The 14,984-nt window shown below is 45.4% G+C and overlaps 1 protein-coding gene across 5 annotated transcripts in view; it reads left to right on the top strand.

Moving 5' to 3' along the window:
- Window positions 1–13,202: 13,202 nt before the first annotated feature.
- The window catches only part of Pcgf5 (polycomb group ring finger 5), a 119,672-nt gene continuing 117,890 nt past the window's right edge, over window positions 13,203–14,984 (top strand). For all 5 annotated transcript variants that reach the window (XM_038326154.1, XM_038326183.1, XM_038326173.1 and 2 more), the window contains exon 1: window positions 13,203–13,322. The gene's annotated coding sequence lies outside the window, so the exon portion shown is untranslated. The remainder of the gene's footprint in view (window positions 13,323–14,984) is intronic.

Here is a 14,984-nt window from a genome sequence, read left to right on the forward strand (position 1 = left end):
TTGCTCTCAGGAACGCTTTTTCACAAGATAGACAGAAGATGTACAAGATCATTTCAATGGGTAGTAAATCCTATGCAGGAACAAAACAGGATGAGGGTGTAGATTGGATGAGCTATTCTAGAGAAGGTGGTCAGGGACCAGTCTCCGAGGGTGCATTATTTATATGAAACCAAACTGTGAATATAAGGGCAAGCACCAAGTGTGCTAGGGAGAAAAAGCCCAGCCCGTGCAGAGTGAACGCTTCCAGGTTAGTCTGGTCCAAGAGTGTAGGACAGAGAGGTCACTCACGGGGAGGAGTTTGCGTTTCAGCTTCTGTACAAATGAAAGCCATTGGGTGGTTGTGCAGGGAGTGGAATAAGATACAACAGACTTTTTTTCTTAAAACATCACTTTATTTTTGGTTGTGTAGTGTGGAGCTGCGGGCGGCTTCCCGCCGCCCTGCTCTCGGCCACCGGCTAGCTTAAAACCCAAAATAACATCACACAAATTGTATTCTTTTAAACACTGCCTGGCCCATTTTCTGCCTCTTACTCACATTTTGACTAACCCATATCTAATAATCTATGTAACACCATGAATGGTGTCTTACCCGGAAAGATTCAGCATGTCTGACCTGGTGGCTGGCTTCATCGCATCTGGTTGTAGAGGCAGGGCAATTGTCTGAGCCATATACCTCACTTCCTTCTTCCTGTTCTGTCTACTCCACCCACCTATTTTCTAACCTATTAGGCCAAGCAGTTTCCTTTATTAATTAACCAATGAAATCAACAGATTGATAGAAGACCCGCCTCCATCACGGTTGAAAATCCCTAACAGGAAGACAAGAGAGGTAGAGGGAAGCCTGTTTGGTAGGAAGTAGTGGGCAGTTCTAGAGAGAGTTTGTTAGAGGGGGCATTGAATAAGTTACTGGTTAGTTACATGTATAGGGTGGAAATATTCTTGAATAACTATTTTTTTCTTGTTCCACTTGGGTGGATTTTGGTGCCATTTAGCAGAAATCGATAGAAGAACAGTTTTCTGATGGGGTAGTGGGAGACGATGACAGCATTCTACTCCAGAAATAATCAATTTGAGGTATTTTAAGGCGTCTAATATTTCACATTTTTTTGGATGATTATATAACATATATAAACATACGTATTATTTTTGGAGCTTACACTTTGAAAAACTAATGAAGCTGCAGAATATCCAAACATATCACACCAGGGGATACATCATTTATTCTAATAAAGGCTTGGCATATGCCCTGAAAAAGTCACGGAGGAGAGCTGATATATGAGACCAAACGACTCCACCCTACAAGCAAGCAGTTGTACAATTCACAAGTAAAAGTGACATTTGAAACGTAGTCCCAAGCATGACCCATGCTATGCATCCATGAGTGGATCTTTACATAACTGTCATCATCCATGTAGACGAAACAGTTTGCAAGAGAAAAATCAATGAAGTTGCACAGCTGTCCTTTAAGTATAGGGAAGAGAGGCTGACCATGTGTGCAATATACAGAGACAAGTGTAATTTCCCTTTCTCTAAACCATCAGTGCACGGGGAATCCAGTGACTACAGGAATACAGTTGTTAAGTAGACCGTGGTCGAACCGTGTCAAGGTGATGCTCAATGGCCTGTGCTCTAATTTTAGGTCCACCACTTACTTGTGTAACTTCGCTCAAGCTCTGTAGCATCTGTATGCTTCAGTTCTTTTTTGAAAAAAATTTTTATTATTAAAAATTTCCACCTCCTCCCCACCTCTCATTTCCCTCCCCCTCCCTTGCCAGTCCATGTGTTTCAGATATACATGTGTCTGTCCCATAAAACAGAGTATCTTCTCTTTCCACCCCAACTGTGAATACTCAGACCGCTCACTAGTAAACATTCAGCATGCTTAGCTCTACCTGGAAGGCTGCTTCCACTTCCAACAGAGTAAAACATACAACATGATCGTATTCCCCTCTTAGTACAGTCCTTGGGAATAAATAAGCCACCATGCATAAAGTGCACACAGGCAAAATGTAAGGGTCGGTGGTTATTGTTGGAGTAGCCTTCTTAGGAGGCTTCCAACATATGCAATAATCTTTATTGTTCTGCTCATGCAAGTTCAATGTAGTGCTTTGAAGTAAATAAAATTAACTGCCATGTCTTAGGTGATGAGATAGGAAAGGAAGTTGTTTTGAACCTACTGTTGCTATTTAGACTTCACATTTTCTTGATATCTGGGGTCAGCTACTATTACCTATCTGGTTATATACACCATTCTCTATTTGTATAGTGAGCTTTTGTGGGGTGTTACTGAGAAAGAAGAGAATTATGTTTTCACTGGGCTTGGGTTGCTTTCATTTCATAGAGTTATGACAAGGATCTGAATTTGTAGGGTCCTTTTCTGAGATAAGAGGAAGCCAATGTCCTGAGCTTATTTTGCTCTGTCCAGACACAGTTATTGTAACCAGAGGGCTGGATCTTAAACTCACTTTGTTGTCGCAATTTTTTTTGTCTGGCTCGTAAATATTTGATATTTATAGACTAAAATGGAGATTGAATTTTCCTCATAAAGCTGAAGGCTCTAAAACAAAAATCACAAGAAGGCTACTCCTCGTGGAAACTGACGCAAAGCCTCATGTCAAAATCTGGAAAACACGTATCACTCCAGACAGCCAGATTATACATTAGTTGAGGCCCCATCCCGATATCTCAGGACAAAGAACTGGCACATGCAACGTGGCTTAGAAGTAGAGGCTATGGCTGGAAGGGGAGATAGCTGGGCTTTAACCTAATTTCTCCAAGAATATTAATGGTACAATTTGGTTTGAGCAATGTGTAAAACATATTCGTTTCTCCTTCTTCTAATTTAGATCCCTCAAATTTATGATCCTGTACTCCTATATTTGTCCAATATCTTTGTGCTGTGCACAGTTTGGGATATAATCATCCAAGTGGCAACCTGTTTAATAAAAAGTTTGTGCTGTCTGCTTCTTATCCACCCTGACTCATTTGAAGTCCTTGGGACCTCAAGATTCTACCCATGACAGTCAGGGCACAGATCTCCACTCCAGAAGGCACCTCCCATCATGACAAATTGAGGAGGTCGGAAGTGGATGGCATGTCAGCTTTAGGGAAAGGTGGTCCATTATTTTGCCTTTTTTATAGCCTCTGCCTCCACCCATGCATAATTCATATGGATCATCTGTGTAGTCTTCATAGTCCACAAAATGCTCATGCGGAATCATCTGTGCAGTTGTTTCTTTAGCCCCTACCTCTGAAATTAGTTTATAGCTTCATCACCAAGTTTCCTCTTCGATGTTGTGCTAAGTGCCCCTGAATGCATCTTCTCCTCTCCCCTGGGGTTAGTCATTCTCTGTCTCTTTTTGATGGTTACAAACTGCAAAGTATGTTCCCTGGAAACAAGGTAGGTCACTGCATTTTCCTGACTATTCCTTTTCTGCTCAGTTAGGTTAGTATTATCCCTAAGATTGGGATCGAAAGGACACAGAGTCCATCATTTTCAACCTCATACAAGTCATTCCGACTTCCTCTTTCCATGTGCCGACCGTATTTATTAAATTTAGGACAGACATTGCTTTCATATGCCTGCGAGTCCTGCCCAAGACAGAGCATGCAGGGTCCTCTACAGGGTTAGAGCCACATTGTCTCCACTCAACCAGACACTTTACTGTTGGAGATCCAACCTCACTCCACTTTAGAGTCTGGTATTGGGAGGTCCCAGATTTCTTGTGTGTGGAGGGGAATCTAAGCAATGACAGTTGAACCCAGCGTAATAATGTTTAGAAAAAAATCCACATGAAGAATGCTGGGCAACTGCTGGACTTGACAATTGTAGAGACCAAGACCAAAGAGAAATTATCAAAGTTGGCCAGGAAGCATCCAGCTGCTCACCACCCTGTGACCTGTGATGATTTGGGTTGTTGTCTCTTGAATGCAATCACAACTCCATATCCAAGGGCCCTCATGGATGGTGGCCAAGTTTTTCTACAAAAGCTCCATTAAGGTTAAACTTTCCTAATGAGTTCCTGGTGCCTCCAATCACCTTCTCAAACACCAGAACCATGCCTAAATTTAAGCGAACCCAGGGTGACTAGGAGTACAGGGACCCCAGTTCTATTTCATCTCAACCCTCTGGGTCTTACAGTCTCTCTTCCCCTCTTCTGAAATGTTCCCTGATCCGTAGACACAGGAGTTGTTTTTAGATGTAGTCTTTGTGACTGGGCTCCACAACTCTGCAATTCGATTGATTGTGGTTTTCTGAAATCAGCTTTGTCTGCTGCAAAGAGAAGTTTCCTTGATGGGGAGGTGAGACAACACGTATGGGAATTAAGACAAATATTTAGAGTGAAGTTAGGGTTTATACTTGTTTAATAAAATAAAAACTAAAACTTTTTAAAAGTTAAAAAATAGATGATACAGTTTCAAAATGTGGGTCCATCATTTCCTGCCTAAATGATTTGGCCAAGTTGCTTAAATCTCACTCCAAATGCCAGCTGCCGTGCCAGTCACTGAAGGCTGGACCAGGAGGCCACTGCTTTTACGTATTTCTTTAAAAAACAAACCAACAGTCGAAAGGCAGTACAGATGGGAGTTAAACAAATTCCAGTCCTGGTGCCAATCCTACTTATCCCCCTCCCGGTAAACATGGGGCCTTCTTGAGCAAAGTTTCTTAAGTTCTCTACAAGTTTCCCTGTGTGTAAAGCAGAAATACTCTTAATACTTCCTTAAAAGATTGTGATCATAGTTAGGTGGGGTGTTACATGAAAAGCTATTAACACAATGTGTGGTCCACAGTGCACACTAGTGAGAACTAGTTGTTATTGTTGTAGCTAATTAAGTTCACACGCGCACGCGTGCGCACGCACACAGACACACACACACACACCTGCGCTGAAAACTGCGTGACTAGACCAGGTTAGCTGAAGCGATTATGGGAACTGTGTAGCTCACGTGCGAGACCAGTCTGAAATAGCCTACAACTTCACTGATGGAGAAATTCCAAACCAAGGAATAATAGCATCTAAGATCTGAAATGATAACTGAAGAGAGGAGACACAGTCTCGTTGTAAAGAAGAAGAAAAAAATCCGTGGGCCAAGTATCTTCTCATGTGGAACAGCTAGTTTTAGAACAAAGTGAGTATATATGATTTGTCTAATTGAAACCCAAAGAATAACACTTCCAAAGTTGGTTCCATATGACATCAATCCTTTGAAACACATCAAATAGATAATGATGTAAGGTCAAATATGTTCACATAATTCTATATAATTATGTCCTTCCACTAACAAATCTGCAGGATTCACATCAGTATTTTAAAGACAACTGTGAATTCTTCCAGAAGCAAGGCAAATCAACCCTAAACCATGATTTCGTTTTATTTGATATTTTCCAAACTATTTGACCAGAGACTGCTTCTTTGCAATAACTGGGACAATTTAGAAACAGACTTTCTCAAATTTAGAAAGGTTTCAGAGTATATATCTGTGCCTGCACCTGAGGGGAGTTTAAACAGTTCCATCTGAAGTCATTTTAAGTCATCACCATTGTGACCACAGATGGCAGCTACTAAATCCCTGCCCCATGCCTCTTAAAGAAGCCCAAACTAGACGCACCCTTCTGAAAGCCCTAAAAGTCAGAAATAACTGGGATTATAAGAACAAAACAGTGGGAAAGAACCGAGAACACAGGAGTATGAGACCCTGTCATAACTCACAATCGCCAGCATCAGCATTGCTGAGATCGTGCTGTGCAGCAGACACTGTAGCAAGCACCACTGGGAAAGAAACATGATCATTCAGTAACACGACCCAGTTCTTTATAAATCTTATCTGCCTGTGCATGATTTTTTTCATTCTTGAAATTCCTTTCCCTTTGGAAAAATGTTTTTAAAAACCACTAATATGAGAACTTATCAATTTGGGAGAAGATACTTATAAATTTTGCATACTAGTACTTTCAGGTGTCCTAACCCAACTCATAAGAAAGAAATGAAGAATATGTCTTAGGATTGCCTCAGGCTTCCTCTTGCTATAGGTCACGTAGCATTCCTCTGATATGTGGCTTCTCTGAGCCTTGGTTCCTCTCTATAAAAGGAATGTGTAACCCCCTGTTATCTACAAAAGTCCTTCCGGCTTTAACGTTTTAGGATTCTAGGATCTATAAAAATCTCATTATTAGAAAGCCAAGGTCAAATTTTGCTATTAATCAAAAAGGCCAGATGTTCAAATATAAACAACCAGATGCTCAGAGGGAAATATACACACTACACACACACACACACACACACACACACACACACACACACGGGAAGCAAGAGAAAAGGGAAGGCACAGAAAGTCATATACACTGCAGAAATATGAAGCCAAAGAAGAGCTTATGAAATACCAGACAAAGAATACTCCATTTTATTTTTTGGCATCATTAAATGACAAATGACAGTCAAGTGGGACCATTTCATAACCATAGTGCACAATATTCCCCAAGGGAAAGAAGTGGAAATTTTTAGGAACCAGAAGAAGTATTTTCTGGGAAGCTACTGGATAGAGTCCTTTCCTAAATCATCTTCTGGAATAGAACAGACAGAGTTAAACATGGGGAGTGGTATGCCCCAAACCAAGAACAAGGAATAACCACCAAGCAGAAAGTATTGCAGAAGGCAGAATGCAGAATGCAGATGAGGGAGCAGGGAAATGAAAGGGTCCAGACAGCACAGGAGAATTATCCTTCTTGCCTCTCTGAAAAGCAGACACAGTTGTACCCATACCCAGTGTATTTAACCGTGAAGCATTCGTCACTCCCTGAAGTGATGCTGAGACCCGATTTCAGAAGGAAACCTAAAGGAGAGCAGGGGCCGGAAATTTTTCCTTCAGTGTAGGTATTACTAATGATAATGAATAAAGGATGTACAGTAACTGCCATCTATAAGTTCTTTTCAAGAAACAGATTGGAGGACACAGGTTTGCCTGATTTTGAAGCCTGGCCCAGCCACCTCTTAGCTAGGTGACCTTGTTGAATTTTCTTATCTAAGAACTGTAATGGCATCTATGTTGTAAGCCTGATATAAGATTATTCAACTGAAGACCTCAGATTCTTGAAAAGTAAGACCTTGATAAATACCATAGACTAACACAACTATTATTTCAAGCACTTAACATTCATTATTCCCTTGTTCAAATATCAGATAATCCTAGGAGTTAGGCACATATACGAATATCACCAGCTACCCCCTAAAGACACTGCAGTTCCTGGGAGTTAAGTGTTTCCAAGGCTACACAGCTAGTCACTAATATATGGTAGAACTGGAATGATTTAAAATTCATAAATGCATATTTTATTGAAAGTTTAAATTCATATTAAATTTTATTTTATATGGCAAATAGTAGTATTTTATCATTAAGATATAAAGTTGGGTTACATTAAAATGGTTCTGCCAGGGCCACTACAAGAGGCACAGCCAGGAGAAAGCAAAATCATTATTGTTGTTCTAATACAATTGTAAAGTGAAGATGTCCTGAATGATGGCCCAGTTCAGACCAACAGGGACACAAACTGAAGAGGGTGTGGAGGCATAGAGAGAAGGAGTCAAAGGTCGCCCACGCCCATGGGTTGATAGTGACAGACAGAAATAGGGAACTGGGGAAAGGTTTTGGCAACTTGGTTTATCACCACATAAGTTCCAAGGGTACCTGATAAGCACATGGAGTGTGGATGTGTGCTTTGAGAATGCAAGATTTTGCCACTATTGCCACTGCTTTACATTTTTACTGTGCGTGTGTGTGCATGCATGCATGCGTGTACATGTCTGCACACATAGACATGCCACAGCTTGCACGTGGAAGTTAGAGGACAATTTGTGGGAGTTAGTTCTCTCCTTCCACCAAAGGGGTCCCAGAGATTGAACTGAAGTCTTCATCCTTGATGGCAAAGCATTTTTATTCACTGAGCTATCATGCCACTATCTTTTTCTGTGTCTCAGTTTCCTTTTAATGAAATGAGTAGTTGGTTTAGAACTAAGCCTTTTGTTTCCTTCCAACTTCCCAGAAAAAGGCATGTAAGTGAAGTTGAGAAACTATAAGGTAGCTTTTAGAGATTAAGTATTGAATTATAAATTTGTTTTGAAGTAAGAGAGAAAATGGAATACTTACTGACTTTTTAAGATTAAGAAAAAATATGTTTTTAAAGAACTGATTTTGACAAGATAATATAGCCATATGAGCAACTCCTATATTAATGAAAGCAATCTAAAGCAAAGTTTGTAATGGTGGTAGTTAAGTAGCCTGTACTTTTGGATAAGGTTTAGTTTGTATTGTGTGGTTTGAAGGTGTTACAAAAGTCCAATGGCTAACAAAATGCCTTCCCAACTTTAAAATATTGCTTCAGTTTACAACATTAAAACGAATTCCTTCAAATGTTCTTTATATTGTAGATTGCACATTTATCTCACCCTCCAAAGCTGCATATTTTCTGATAAATTAGTGGAGCAGAGTACAATCTAGCCACAACAGTCACCCAGGGAGAGCATGTTCTGAAGGGTCGAGAGGAAGAGATTCTTTCAGAGTGTGTGCCACTGTCCCTGCCAGGCGGTCCACAACAAGTGGCATCTGCCTTATTCTGATACTGAGCTAGTGCTTGAGCTAAAAGGTCAAATGGTTCATTGCCTCAAGACGCTTATGTCCTGAGAGTAGGCAACATAGTAATTGTGGGATTGGGGGAGTTTTGAACAGCAGAACCAGGGTCTAAGAAAGGAAGCGTATAATCTGTAATAGACATAACAGTCTAAAGGCTTTTGCACAATCCCAGTGAATCTCCTCCTATCAAGGTGGGCTCGATACTACATGGGCTAAGAGCACTATAAATCAAACACTTCTAATTTAGTGACTTTCAGTTTTCTGAAATTTAAATTAGTTAAGCTTACTATATCAGAATTTGGAAACTATTCCTGATGATGAAATGTCCACAACTAATTTTTATGCTCCCTACTCCTCCTGAAATTTTACAGTATGCTTGAGTAGCCAGGGATGCTAAGGAAATAGGAAGGAACTGGAGCTAGAAATATGACTGAGACCTCTTTTGTTGTCGTTTTTTTCTTTTTTGAGACAATGTCTCATTATACAGCACTGACTGTCCTGGAACCTATCATATAGACCAGGCTGACCTTGAACTCATGGAGATTCACTTGCCTCTACCTTCCAAGTGCTGGGATTAAAGGTGTGTTCAACCATGCCTGCTGAGACCTTCTTTAAACAGCAAACTAGCAGAATGCTGTGTTTTCACAGATGACATTAAACACTAGAACTCCCAGGATCAGAAACCCTCAATTAGGACTTTCAAGGCTTTGAAGCTCATTCTGGTTCTGGCATCCTCTAGCTTGATGGCACTGGAAGCATAATAATATGCATTTATATTTTTGAGTGCTACTTCCCAGTCACTGTGCTCCATATTCACAATGCAGAATATCTGGGAATCCTCAAATTTCCTCTGTTGACAGCCTCATCCTGTATGATGGAATTGAAGGGGATGCTTTTGGGGGGAGCTTAGGTGGTAATGGTGGGGTTTGCAAGACTGGGGTGGGTGCCCTCATGAAAAAGATCCTAGAATGCTAGGCAGCAATGATGCTCCCCTTTAATTCCAGCACTCCAGAGGCAGAGGCAGGCAGATAGATCTCTATGTGTTCGAGGCCAGCCTGGTCTACAGTGTGAGTTCCAGGACAGACAGGGATACACAGAGAAACCCTGTCTTGAGAAACCAACCAACCAACCAACCAACCAACCAACCAACCAACCAACCATAAAACAACCATAAAACCAATCAAGCAAACAAAGTAAACTCAAAAAACAAAAAAGAAAAAAAAGAATCTCAACATAGGTCTCTCACTCGCTCTCTTTCCTCTGGCAAGACACAAGGAGTTGACAATTTGCACTCCTGAAAGGAGACATCTCACAGAGCTCTGGCCGCAACAGCACCCTGGTCTCAGACTTCCTCCTCTAGAACTGTGAGGAGGAAACGTTTAAGTTACTTACTCTATGGCTGCTTTTGTTGTTGCTGCCCAAACTTACTATAGAGTGTTTTACAGATAATGTTTAATTTTCACAAAAGCCTCTGAAGTAGATGATGTCATTTTCCCTACTATGTTGAGGAAGAAACTTAACCACATGTAAGTTCACAGCTCAACATTTATCAAGGAAGGGATTTGAATGTGGATAGACTTTAATGGCCACATCGCCTTAATATTCAGGTACCCAAACCTTGTAGGCTGTAGTTCTCCTGATTTAAAACATTTTGGCCTAGACAGTGTTCATACTTCTGGCCTTAAAACATTATGGTTCAAATAATATGAACTGTACATATATTTAGGATTTGATCTGTGCTTCTGAATACACCGTTGTGGAGACCTGTGATAGAGAAACTTCTGAAACACGCTCTAATTTGTTAGCGTTCCTTTGCATTTTAGTTAAGTTGCATCATGCTCTTTACTGCTCCGCCAAAAAATGCTCTTCCTTGATCAATTTCCCACTTTTCAATTTTATTCCTTCAAAAACCAGAATGCTGTCTCCTCCATTAGGCATTGTGAATCTTTGGAGGTTTAAAACGATGTCCTGGACTGTTGGGATTTGGGGGCTTGGGGAGGTGTTTCTGATAATGAGAGGAAAACATGAAGAATAAGGATGTGAGGAGGGAACCCCCTACAGGAACAGGAAGAGGACTGTGGCCAGCGTCGCCAGCGACCTGCGGAAACAAAGTCTCCCTTGCGACAGACAATAGGCAAGGCACCAAATTCTATCCAGTGGTGCTTGGCCAGTGTATGGTGAAGATTAAGCAAGATAACAGACACAAACAGGCTAGCCCTGTGTCTGGAAGGACCACAACACGGTGGTACCTAATCTGAGTGCCTTAACGGGAAGCAGGACATGTCTTTCACACCAAAGCCTGCAGCTGACACAGGGACAGTGTGATGAGACCTCGGAGAGGGAGAGTTAGGAGGAGACAGGAAGGAAACACAAAGAGAAGTGAGCGGAGATGAGAAAAGGGAAGCCCAAGGAAGTCATGATGGAAGAGGAGCCTAACAAGAGAATGAAACAGAGATAGAAGGGAGAGCAAAGTGCCAGGGCGTGCGTTGCGGGTGGTGGGTGGTGGTGGTGGGGTGTTTGGTCACATTGCAGAAACTGACCTGGAGGATGAGTCCCAGAGGCGCCCAGATGCTGCACCCACGCCTGGGGCATCTGTCACTCATCACTATGCTCTGGGCTTCATCCTCCTCTCCCTCACACCTGGAATGTGTGAGTCTTCGTCACATGTGCATGAGTCTCTGCTTTCTCTGCAGGGTGACTGAGGAGGCTGAGAAGAAAGGGGAGGAGGAAGGCCCTCTGCTCGGAAGGTGTCTCCAGGAGAAGCTGCGCTCTGTGATTTTTGCTCCACTGCTCTGGAGCCCTAGGGGAGAAGTAGCTTCTAGGTGCTACCAATCTCAGGGTAGCCTCACCCTCCCCCGGTGGCATTTGCAGTTCTTTCAATGTGTTTGCACTAATTTGATTTATCTGACAAAAAAACCAAACCAAAACAAACAAACAAAAACCCACCAGAGTTCAGATCTTCTCCCAATAGGACTATATACTGAATATCTAGAGAAAGAAATCGAGTCATCCCAGCAGTCAAGAAGGACTAGCATCCATCCCGTGACACATGAGAAGTGGTGTTTGATCAGTCAGAGATGAATCCACGCGTTTCATCAGAACTGGAGGGCTCCTCGTGTCCCTAATCATCTGTAAAGTGACTGAACTTGTGTCTGTTGCTTCATGATTTATTTGCTCTATTCACAATGGCCACCGTGGGCCTTGCTGTGAGGAACCTTTCAACGGCACCCAGTCACACTCCACCCAGAGCTGTTGTGACTTTAGACACACTTAGTTGTGGAGAGTGAATACAGAGACGGGGAACATGGAGGACACACTTGGGGTTCAAAGCGTTTGCTCTTAACAAGATGAGATGTGCGCTCTCAGGTCTACAGAGACCCCAAGTTCTCCGGACCCGGCCAAATGGCAGACACGAAGACAACACGGAATTATTTTCAGTTTCATTTCTCCCAGTTGCTGGAACCCTGTTGAAACCTGGCCATTTTCCTTAAGAAATCTACAGCATGGGAGGGGAGGTGTGCACAGCACAGGTACATGACTGATGCCTAGGTCAGATTGATGTCAGTCGCCAAGGAGTCCAGAAGACTTAAGTACAAATAGTGAAAGGAAGAAAGTGAGCTGAGTCTAGGAGATCTGCTCAGGTAGAGGGAACCCGGGAGCTCTCTGGCAGAGAACGGAACAAGATCCAGGGAATGCAAATCTACCAAAGCATTCAAGGCATGGTATTTAGGCATAGGTTTTGAGGTGACAGTTGGATAGAAGAGAAGAGGCTGAAACTGTTGGAGTTCCGGCCTTGAAGGAAGCTGAGACCATGTGAAGTCCTCAGCACCACGTTGGGGAGGTCACTTCTGGGAGGGCAACTTTTGAATGTCAGGTGCAAGATGTGAGATTAAAAACCAGGGAAGCAGGAGGCAGAAGAGAACTGCGAGCGTCCACGGTCAGCTTCTATGAGAAGCCTCGACTTGACCAAAGACACACTGATTTTTGAGCTGTTTTTCTATCTACTCAAGGGCAAGCTTCCTATGGGAATGGGGGTTGGCGATGGAGGGGATGGAGTGGGGGTATCTAATCAACCGCTGGAGCAGAAGCAGCCTCCAAGCCAGAGAAGTTTCAAGTTTCTCCTTGCCAAGGTCGCACCACTACAGGTGGGCTACTCCAAGCTCCGGGCTCCCGCTTCGCTCCACGCCCACCCTGCCCGCCACCCCGACAGTCCCCCATCCAGGCCGGGGCACTGCGGTGGGCTGTGCCCGGCAGGCGCTCCGGGAGCTACGCAGCGGCGGCGGCTGCTCCAGAAGGCCTGGCGGGCGGCGGCGAGAGGCTGTGCCCCAGTTTGTGTCCAATCAGGGAGTGCGGGCTGTGCCCCGAGCCGGGCAGCAATGCGTAAACAAACCCTCTGGCAACTCCTCCGCCCCCTTGGCGCGCTCTCCCCGCGCCCATCGCCGTCGCCTCCGCCGCCGCCACCGTCACCGTCACCGCAGGCTCGGCTGTCGTCGTCCTTTCCCCCACATCCCGCCCCCCTCCCGCCCCCCTCCCGCCGCGGGGCCACCCGGACCCCCCGCCCGCGCAGCTCGCGCCCCGCCACCCGGCCCTGCTCCGCCCCCGCCCGCGCGGGCTGCTCACCTACCGCCCCACGCGCGCGCGCTCGTGCACCACGCGCCCCGTGCGGCCCGCCCGGAACGTGGCCTCCCGAGAGCTAGGTAAGAGCGATGCTCGGGGACCCCGGTGGTGGCTTCCCGGCTTTGGGAACTTTCTAGCGCGGCTGTTCTTCCGCTGGGCCCTGGGCTAGATTCCCTGAAGGAGCCTTGCGAGCTTGCGGGTTGCTGGGGCCGCGCGCGGCCGGGGGTCCCAAGTTGCCCACGCCAGGGCACGGGTGCGGATGGCGCGGCTGGGCCGAGCGGGCGACGGGAGGGTCCCCGGGAACTTTATCCTCCCTCGAGACGCGCCTGCCAGCGCGGCCCGCGGCCCTGGCCCCGCGGTGGCGGCTCCGGGGCTGGAGAGACAGGGCACGGTGTTTGAAGAAGCTGACGCAGTTGGTGACGCTCGCGGCTTCCTGAAGGGAACCGACCACAACCGAGCGCCTTCGCGAGGGGACGCGTGGGGCAGGCGCTCGGGCCTTTCCCCCGTCTCGTGGGAGCTGCGTGGGAAGCCCCTGGGGCTCGGGGCTTGAGCACCTCTGCCCGGCGGCGCGCGCCCCGCTTCCGTTTGGATCGGCTCGGGCTATTATATAAGATGCCACGGAGAGCTGAGGGGCGAGCGGGAACGCGGCGACGAGGGCGACGGGGACCCACCTGTGCGCCATCGCGCGCCTCGGGGGTCGGGTCGGGGACCAGCCCTGCCCACCGCGCCCCTGCCCGCCCCGGGACGCTCGCTCCCCGCCACCTTGCCCGGCTCGGGCGTTTCTCGCTGCAGGCGTCTGTACTTTGAAACATTTGTTTAATATTAAGGAAGCTGCGTGTGCGGCCGTCATAGTACGCCGGGGACGTGTGGCCGCGAGCTCCGGAGCGGTGAATGAATCATCGCCCGGGCGGACCGCGCTCCGATGATTCACGCGGGCTCCACACGCGCGCGTACTCGCCGTGGGCCTCCGACCCTGGAGAGCGGCCCTTCTGCGAGTGATGACGCCTGGAGGGGCGGGGGGGGGGGGGACGTCTTGCTTAGGGCGGCGGGGTTTTGGCTTTTTAAACCTGCCACTGTTAACTTTGAGGGCGGCGGGCTCCCCCACCTTCCCTAGCCTGGCCTCGCGTTTTTTGGGAGGGTAACAAGAATCCACCTGGCTGTGTTAATGAGGCAGGGGAGGCGCTGATTCGCTGCAGGGCCCGGTCCAGTCTCATTCAGAATTTGAATGGTGTCAAGTGAAGGAGGTTGCTAGCTTGGAAAGACTTCTAGTAATTGCGTCAACTTCAGTAGTATTCGAGTAATTAGAAGAATCTTAAAAAAGTTATCTTGAAAAATTGATCCCTTAAGTAGATAATAAAGATTAGCTTGAGTTTTCTTCAAGTTATAAAAAGCCATTTAATTTTTCATTCATAATACAGAATGTTTCCTGCTGTAATCCTTCTTAAATGTCAACTTGGCTCATTCGCATCCCACCCCACATTTCAAGGACTATAGAGCAAAGTTTTCTCATCGTTGGGGCTCACCTCCAATAACAAGGCCCCACAAATACTCTTGATGACTTTACTTATTTAGTTCTTTCCCCCCCAACTGCTCGGTAGTCCTTTTTTCTTCATAGCTCCTAATTGCTGATAATATTTTGTTGAGGCATTCTGTAGGTTGGCTCTTGCCCAACAAGAATGTAAGTTCCACGGGGGAGAGAACGGAGGACTTTACCTGTTTATTAATTTCTATACTAGAATCTA

Source organism: Arvicola amphibius, chromosome 1 (assembly GCF_903992535.2).
Source record: "Arvicola amphibius chromosome 1, mArvAmp1.2, whole genome shotgun sequence".
In the NCBI taxonomy this organism is placed as follows: Eukaryota; Metazoa; Chordata; class Mammalia; order Rodentia; family Cricetidae; genus Arvicola; species Arvicola amphibius.